This window comes from Nesoenas mayeri, assembly GCF_963082525.1.
Source record: "Nesoenas mayeri genome assembly, chromosome: 1".
Lineage (NCBI taxonomy): Eukaryota > Metazoa > Chordata > Aves > Columbiformes > Columbidae > Nesoenas > Nesoenas mayeri.
In genome coordinates this window covers 181,379,297-181,388,560 of record NC_137541.1, presented here as the reverse complement: position 1 = coordinate 181,388,560, position 9,264 = coordinate 181,379,297, and positions in this window count along the sequence as shown.

Sequence of the window (9,264 nt, the reverse complement as noted above, 5' to 3'; positions counted from 1 at the left end):
ACTTCACCCTCTGAAAATCTTGAAGTGGTACCTCATATGGAGAATGTCTCAACCACAATTAGTCCTGTACCACAAAATGTGAAATGTTCATTCTTAATTCAGTACCACAGCATAACAGCTCTTCTTTTGCCTATATGCTGGTTTTCTTTCCTATGGGGCAGTACTGGTAATGGAGTCAAATTGTCTGCAGATGCTAAGTGGTGTGACTCAACAAGGAGGCTTTCTCTTTTTATCTCCTATTTCAAACAACAATTGGTCTTCTGAGGAAACGTTTGGAGCACATACCATGGTTTTGTATATCTGATTGATACTCATCAATCCTGTAACACCACAAGACAACTGCTTTAATTCATCTCAAGTATCTTTTTAAATTACAGCTTCTATGAACCATAAAGCCAAGTTGACCATACATAGCATTTCATTAGCTCAGACAGATGTATAAATTTAACTTTCCACAGCACAGAAGTCATTGGAAGTTGTATGATGGTCCATTTGGGAAGAAATGCATTCCTTTTAACTTCTTCATTGAACATGTACTATCATATATGATTAATTATTTAAACCTTCAGTGAAATTGAATTTCTTGTAATCATAAAACCTATTTTGAAATCTATACAAATGTCCTCAATCATTTTCTGTTCATTAATTTGCACAGAAGTAATGCAGAATAGCATGTCACTACTTTTGATTAGCAAACTCAGTTTAAAAAAATAATAAATTGAAAGTATTGGAATTTAGCGTTTTTTCCTTAACTTCCCTCTTCTGCGTTTTATTGCAACTTGTTTAAAAAAAAATCTAGGTCTTGTCCTGCTGACGTAATGCTCTCTGTTAAAAGATAATTGGCCATAAGAGAAGAAATATTGTGTTTGTTTGGGGGAGAAAACTAAAATGACAAGAAATAAAAAGAAGCCAAAAAAAAATGAGACTAGGAGAAAGTAAGAGGCGAATGGATGAAGTGAAAGACTGCCAAAAATAATATCAGTTTTTTCCAGCTGCTGCAACATTTACTCATATTGAAAAGCACCTTCTCATAAAGGTAGCATCCTTGAGTCCAATGGGACAGTAAAGCAAATTAGAGTTACTGATTTTAGCCATCATGTGTGTTTGGCCAGGCAGCTATAGGAAATACACGTGAGTGGCTCTAAACAAGAACAGCTGCATTACTTTGAAAACTTGAAAGACTCAGTGGACAAAAATCAACAATAATGAACTTTAACAGTGCTTTGCAATTCTAGATCACCAAAACCCAAAGTAGTTTAGAAGAATTTCTCTAATATCCAAATATACAACCATAATTTACAAAATCTGTCTAAGTGGTATCATATAAAATCTATGTGAAATACAGGAGGGTGAGGAATCCCAAATGTTTTGCTGGCTTCCCGTCAACTTGTCCACCAGGAATTCTTTGCTTCACCACCTTCCCTGGGATCAAGGTGAGGCTGAACAATCTGTATTTCCCCCGATCACAGAATGGCTGGGGTTGGAAGTGACCTCTGGAGATCATCTAGTCCAACTCACCTGCTAAAGCAGGTTCACTCAGAGCAGATCACACAGGAATGTGTCCAAGTGGGTTTTGAATGTCTCCAGAGAGGAGACTCCACAGCCTCTCTGGGCAGCCTGTTCCTGTGCTCTGGCACCCTCACTGTGAAGAAGTTTATCCTCCCTAAGACACGTTCAGAGAGTGTCTTGTATATTCTTCCTGGGTCACCTGCTTCTACTCCAATCTCTTGTACCCTTCCTTTTTATATTTGAGTTTAGTCGAGAGCAGTTTGTTCATCCACGCAGGCTTCCTGCCACTCTCGTTTCACTTCCTCCTGCTCATAAGCTTTTAGTTAGGGATCCTTGAAAATCAAGTAGCTCTCCCAGACTCCTCTTTAGTACTGTATCCCCTGTGATCCCTCCAAGCTGATCCCTGTGGCCATTGAACAGGTCTGTTCTCATTAAGTCTAGGGTTGTAATTCTGCTATTTTGCCTTGATTCTACTGTTTTGTAGTCACTGCAGTCAACCTCTTCCTCATTTGTAAGTATCAGATCCAGAAGAGCATGTCCCCTTCTCAACTCCTTGATCACCTTTTCAAGGCAGTTATCATCAAACCACTCAGGAAACATGTAAGAGTAGCAAAATTTGACCCTTAAAGACACTGGGTCATGCTATGGTCCATCCAAATACATCTAGGTGAGGTCTGAGAGAAAAAGCATTGCTCTGAATGTCATCCTCATATTACCAACTATGCTACTGGTACCGCTTTCTGGACAGTGAGACTCAGGAAGATAATGAACACAAGGAGAAGAGATCTTTTGCTGGAAGTGAAGGACTGTAGGTTGTTTGCCATGGAATTAGGGAGGGGAGGAACGAAAGCAGCTGGTCTTTGGTGACAGTTCTCTCCCGAAGCTCCTCTCAGCATGGCACAGCTGTGTGCTACGCTAGACGCAGGATGGAACTGGTAGAGACAATCTGTCCATTACTATTTTAATTTAATCCTAAACACTGGTATGTTCCAGCATATTGTCACTATTAATGTGTAGCAATGTTGTCCGTATTTGTTATGCCATTTAAGTTAATTGTCTGCATACTTTTCCTGTAAATGACTTTCCTAAACAGACTGTGGTACAATATTCCATGTTGCTGTCAGGATCAATGCTGGCAATAATCTCTGTCAGGAATGAAGGAGAATCTAGAAACAGATACCAGATTAAAGCTTGTGAAATTGATAACCAGAAGGGGGGAGGCCTTTTGGATTTACCCTTTACCACTGAGAATTTCCAACATACCTGTAAGTGTAGCACCTGACCAATGGCATTAGAATGGCAGGGACTAGAGTTTCATGGCAAAGATTAAAGTTTCTGAGGTCAGGCAGAGAAGAATGTATAATAATGGAGAATTATCAAGGAAATCATAAGGCGTATAATATAAAATTGTTAGAGTCAGTACTTGAGCCTTGCCGAATTGTCATGTGCATACAAATGAGTAAAGAATAGATCTTCCCAGCCACTGCACCAGGATTAGAGGCTGGAAGAATTCATTGCTCCTAAAAGCATTTGTATGTTTCTTTAATTACCGCAATATACTATAAAAGCAAAAAGAGGCATGAGCAGTAGACTTCTACTAGTTTCTTTAAGTAACATATTCTGAAACATTAAACAATAAAGAATGTAATGTTTTTTGTAGATACTGTGATAATTGTCTGTATGACACCTTCGGTTGACTAGGTACCACAAGGAAGTATACTATAGAAAATCCTAAGCTGGAACTAATCATGGCCTTCAGGAATTACAAGAGTACAAATTCCTTGAAGATGGTATATATGGCGAGACCCTCGGGTATCTTTTGTGAATAAGAGAGGTGAAATAATTTATGCACAAGTAAATCTTATCTGCTTTAAAAATTGTTAAGAAAAAGATATACTTGGGAATTTTACAAATATTATTTTAATATTGTAAAACTTCTCAAGGACTTTTTCTTTCTGGATACAATGGTGGAACAATACCTGTAAGAATTCTTTCTTTCTGATAGCATTTGTGTGGTTTACCAGTTAATTTGCAACTGTCTTTTCCAATGGATTTGTTGCAGGCATTTTTAATAGTATAAAACATTATTTGGTAGTCCTGATTGGTTTTATAGTATTAGACCTTTAAAATAGCCCTGCTTTATTGTGTAGTATTATCTATATGGCAATATAGATATGCATAGCACTCTCCAGACAGAAGAATACTACTAAAATTTAGCAATAATTTTCAGGCACTACTTCAGGACCTCAATATACCAAGTTCTGGACATCAGATCGATTATATTTTCAATCTCGACTTCCTTTTACTGAAGTAGTATTAGCTAAAGGAGAGGTGGACCTGCTCTAATGCTGAAGGATACTGCAGAGAAAGTGAGGGTCAATTTTCTTTTTGAAAGTGGAAGATGATAGTTTTTGACAAGTACCGTCAATTTTGGCTTTTTGGAATAAAATGGAAAGTGCGTGCAGCATTTTTACATCTCCTAAATAGATTACCCAACACGGACACACACACGCAATTGTCAAAACTAATGGCATTCTTTCTGCTGAGCCTGAAAAATTCTAGTCCTAAATCTAAACAAGGGTAAATCTTGGCCAGATGTTGACATTTTGCCCTCTTTCTGGGACTACCTTCCCAGGGAGCAGGGAATATTATTTTCTTCAGCATCCTGAGCTGTAGCAATTAGTGCAATCAGCCCTGCAGAATGCACTGTCCTCACAACAGAGCAATCTTGCTCTTAAGAAAACCTTTTATGTGAAGTGAGCAAATCTAAAAGTGATACTACAGCTTTTGTTCATATTAATGTTTTGTGGGCTTGGTCTACAGTGAGATTAAATATTTTACTTGCCATAGACATGTTTCAGAACAAGCATTTTAAAAGTAGAGCTGAGCATTTCTGCATTGTCCAACTTAAGGTTTTCCATTCACAACTAATTGTATGGCAGACTAGAGTACTCAGCCAGAAAAAGCCTTGGTAAAGTAAAATGCATCTTTAAAAATTCCATTTTCACTTTGCCATGATGATATAAAACCAGCACTAGTTATAGATGTGTTTCTAGGTATATTTGACATCCTTTGTCAGTGCCCTAAAATAGAGGGAGATGTTCCCAATGATTAATTACATGCATATGCTCTGTAGTGTATTCAGCTGTCTGTCTTACCTGGTTAGCTAAAATATCCAGGGAAAAAACTATGTATGTGAGCCCTTGAGCATCATGCTCAGCTGTAGGACTAAGTATTTTAGCTGACGGCAAAGGAAAAAGCAGTTCTCCAGCAGTCAAGGCTGTCTGATGCCATTTTCTGGCTCCTGGGAAAAAACGAGAGTACGCTGTAGGAAATCTAGGCTGTCTTGGCTGTCTTTCTCAAAAGTCTCCTGCAGTTTGATGCTTTTCTTCGGGCTTTAGGCTTCTAGTCTCCTTGGATTAAATGAAAATCTTAGCTTTTAATGAAAAGTGTCTGTGGTTGTGTAAAAAACTTAAAAATGCAAAACCTCAAAATCCATAAACCAACAGTGAAATAATGAAGAATGAATGAAGGTGTTTTCAGGGAAGGAGAGGCAGGGGACATGCCATTGTTTTAAAGACTTATTTTCTTTCTCCTTTTAAATACTATTGGTTTTGTAGAAGATCATTATATCTCATCTGATGTTCCCAAAGAAAGGATGAGGTGGCTGACCAGGACTCTGAGTATCCTTTGAAGTGAGAAAGGATCTCTGCTATCTCTCATTTTTGGTATAGTTCATGGTGCTGCAGAGTTGGAAATAAAGATTCAGAATAGAATGTTTCTCTACAGAAGTTATTTTGTTTTATTGCTGTAATTTCATCAAAAACACAGGTGAGGGAGGGAATATGGTGATTCTTAATATTTTATATGTCCACTGAAGGATTTTCTCAAAGCAAAAGAAATATCATTTTCTATTGAGGACTTTCCTCCCACAGAAAAACAAAGCAAAAAACCCAAAAAGTTAATAGCTAGAGGCAACAGCTTTACAGGCAAAAAAAAGCTTTATTTTGACAGATTATTTTTCTCACTACTTTTCCTGTTTTATCCCATATCCCACTGGCAGGGAGGGAGGGAGGGAGCCACCAGCTGTGTGGGTACTTGCCTGCTAGCAAAGGCAAATGCACCACAGCATCTGACCTGGTTAGGGGTGTAAGACAACTATAAATATAAACCGTCAGATAGAATAGGCAGCCAGTATTTGGTGGGTCTAGCAAAATGTAAGTACTGAGTCAAAACTCTCATGAAGGACTTGGGAAGGGTTGAGATTTGGTGAGGGTTTGCATTTTTCAAGGGGCTGAATACATTGGCATTCTGATACTTAGGAAGCTCAGACTCTTTAGCATCTATTTAGCATCTACAATGCCAAATAAAATGGGACCAGAGACTGATTCTTTGTCCTAGATCCCGTTAACACAGACTTACTCACATGTATGCTGCCTAAGACTAGCCTCTACTAGGCTAGGAGGAGCCTAAGTGGCTAGGGGGAGCCTAGTGGAGGCAACATGCATGTCATTCCTACATATCACTTATGCTCCAAGTGTCCTGAGAGCCTCAGGTGTTACTGCTATCACTTCGAAACTTAATTACTTGTTGTTATTTTGGGTAATATTTCAGCTCAATGTGTCTGAAGTAATACAATTCCTCCTTCCCCTCTACTCTGCCCTGGTGAGACCCCATCTGGAATATTGTGTCCAGTTCTGGGCCCCTCAGTTCAAGAAGGACAGGGAACTGCTGGAGAGGGTCCAGCGTAGGGCAACCAAGATGATTAAGGGAGTGGAGCACCTCCCTTATGAGGAAAGGCTGAGGGAGCTGGGTCTCTTTAGTTTGGAGAAGAGGAGACTGAGAGGTGACCTTATTAATGTTTATAAATATATAAAGGGTGAGTGCCATGAGGATGGAGCCAGGCTCTTCTCGTTGGCAAACAATGATAGGACAAGGGGCAATGGGATCAAACTGGAACACAAGAGGTTCCCCTTAAATTTGAGAAAAAACTTCTTCTCAGTAAGGGTACCAGAGCACTGGAACAGGCTGCCCAGGGGGGTTGTGGAGTCTCCTTCTCTGGAGACATTCAGGACCCACCTGGACATGTTCCTGTGCAACCTCACCTAGGCGTTCCTGCTCCAGCAGGGGGATTGGACTAGATGATCTTTTGAGGTCCCTTCCAATCCCAAACATACTGTGATACTGTGATACTGTGATAAGGGATGTGTTGTAGCCCATCAAAAGTTGTGTTTTAGTAGCATGACACTGAAGGGCTGATGACTGACATACTGTGTAGTACAACACAGGCACATTGGATATGTTGGAGATGCAGAGATTGCTGGGACACTGTTGGAGGGCTGTTTACGGTGGAGGAAACTAAACCTAGTGCAGTCATATCCATAGTGACTTTCGGAGGTCATATCTGGTATGAACCATGCTCAGAGCCAGGCCTGGATACTGTTCTGCAGGAAGGTAGTTTGGATTGTCCAGAAGAGAGCTAAGAAATAAACTAGCATTGAAGTGATGTAAGCAACTGAGCTTCTAGTGCTCAGGTTAATTTTACATCTCTCTTTTTTTTAAGCAATATAGATGAAAACTACTTAGATTCTACAGTTACTTTTTGCAGCTGAAATTTTCTGCATTTCATCAGGAAGCAGATATTATATCTGAATTTCACATAACAATGTGGAACTAAAGATACAGCAGCAGCAGCCACATTAATTATAATCAATTTTCTTAATTAAATTTCGGTTATTAAGACATCAATCTGTATGGGTTAAGAAGAATCCAGATGTTGAAGATGTGCCTGTAGACACAGCTGTTATCCCACAAATCTTTGCAGTCCTCAGACATGACTTTGCTATCATTTTGTGCTGCTTCTAATCTCTCTACACCTCATGTGTTTAGCCCACAGTCCTACCTAGAGGACTAAGCCTAATGCTTACTTTCACTTGCCAGCACCTTGCATGACTTTTTTATATATATATATATATGTATATATATACATATATATGCATATTTGTGAATTTCTGAAGAGGAGGTGGAACCTGGTTTAGGAGGTCTTCCCCAGGACCTGCCTTTAGCTGTGCCTGGCAGCTCACATGAAGCAGGACAGCAAGCCTCAAGCCTTCTGGCCAACCCAAACACCGCCTTGGAGAACTTGGGCCATGACTCAGATTGTGAAGTTCCATGCATTTGATTTCTGGTAAGGGGCCAATCACTATTCAGGACTAAATGTCTGTGTTCTCCACAGAGACCAGGGGTAAAGAATAAACCCACACATCTCCTTCAAGGCTGTGAGGCCCTTTGCTCTTTTAGCAGGTCCTGATGCTGCCTGGCATAGGAGACACTCTTGCCCAGACACTTGGAGACAAGAAACTGCCTATATTGGCTGTTGGCAACATCAAGAGTTGCCTCGGAGCTATGACCAGCAATGTCTTACAGCCTAGACATGCTCCTTTGCCAAAAGCATATGGCTTTAAACAACATGGGACAAAGAGGACTGTAGCCTGCTCAGGTGTCCTGGGCAGTGTCTGAACCAAGGCAGGGGCTTTGTGAGTAACCACTGTGGTTAATTGTACAGGCAGCTAAAAGACAATTGACATCCGTTTTCCCCTAGCTGAGACACCTCCTTAGAGACTGTCCCAGAGACTAATTCATCTTCCAAGAAATGAAAAGGACAGGCTACTGCTAGCCTGGGATGGCTTCTGCATATGTCTCAATGCATGCTGCATTGTTATCTCAGGAGTGATTTGGATTAGAAGGATCAGGTCTTGGAGTGATTTGGATTAGAAAGATCAGGTCTTGGTAGAAGGCAGGAAGTGGTAATGCTGCCAGCCACCTCTGAGTGGCTATGTATCTCTGAGAAGTGACCATGCTGGGCTTTCCCACAGTGTTTCTGTGGGTTCACAGACCAGGCTAGACCCATCATGGCCCAACAGTGAGACAGTTCTGGGTAGGGTGCAAGGGACTGTGCACCCACTCATCCCTTTGCAAAAGAGCACCATTGCACTCCAGAGTCTCTCTAGAATGGTTTGTGTACAAATGACGATCATCCCAGTTGTTAGTAGGGGCAGTGGAAGGGATGGACCTTCATCGGGAAGCCATAGGAGATACACAGTGCTGGATGTGGCAGCTCTGGGAAGTGTCCTGCTGGTGATGTGGTCCCATAGATGGGCTCCACCTCAAGGAGCATCACCAACACCAGTCAGCCTGTGGCTGTCCAAGTGGCATTTTATTTTGCTGCTTTCCCAGCACATGTAGGCTGTAAAACCTAGAGAGTCTGAGCAGTCAAGAAACCTAGCCACGAAATCATTCCTTCAGCAAAGTGGTTTTGGTGCACCTTGAGCAGCTGAGGACAGAAAGTGACAGGATGTGCAGGTGTGGAGATGCATTTTCAGAGCTCTGCTACATAAAGCTTGGGCAGCATTACCAGTTATTTTTTTCTTGGGTTAGGAGCTGCCTAACATCTTTGTTTTATCAATGATACCAAGAAGGCTGCTAGTTTTCCCCAGCCCTTCAGATGCCATAATACCTCATCAGATAGATACAGTACCACTGATCAGGTGTGCTCACTGAAGTTATCTGCATTTTCACCTAAGATTTTATCCTCTATTCCTCACACTGAAGTAGTAAAGTCAAAGTAAAAAAGTTTTCTGATTGAGCAGAATTGAAAGGCAGAATTGAGTTGTGTAGGATCACTGCCTTAGGATTTATCTGAGCATCAGTTTTTAGTTTCACTTTCATCTTTCTTTGTACACACCTGCAAAATGG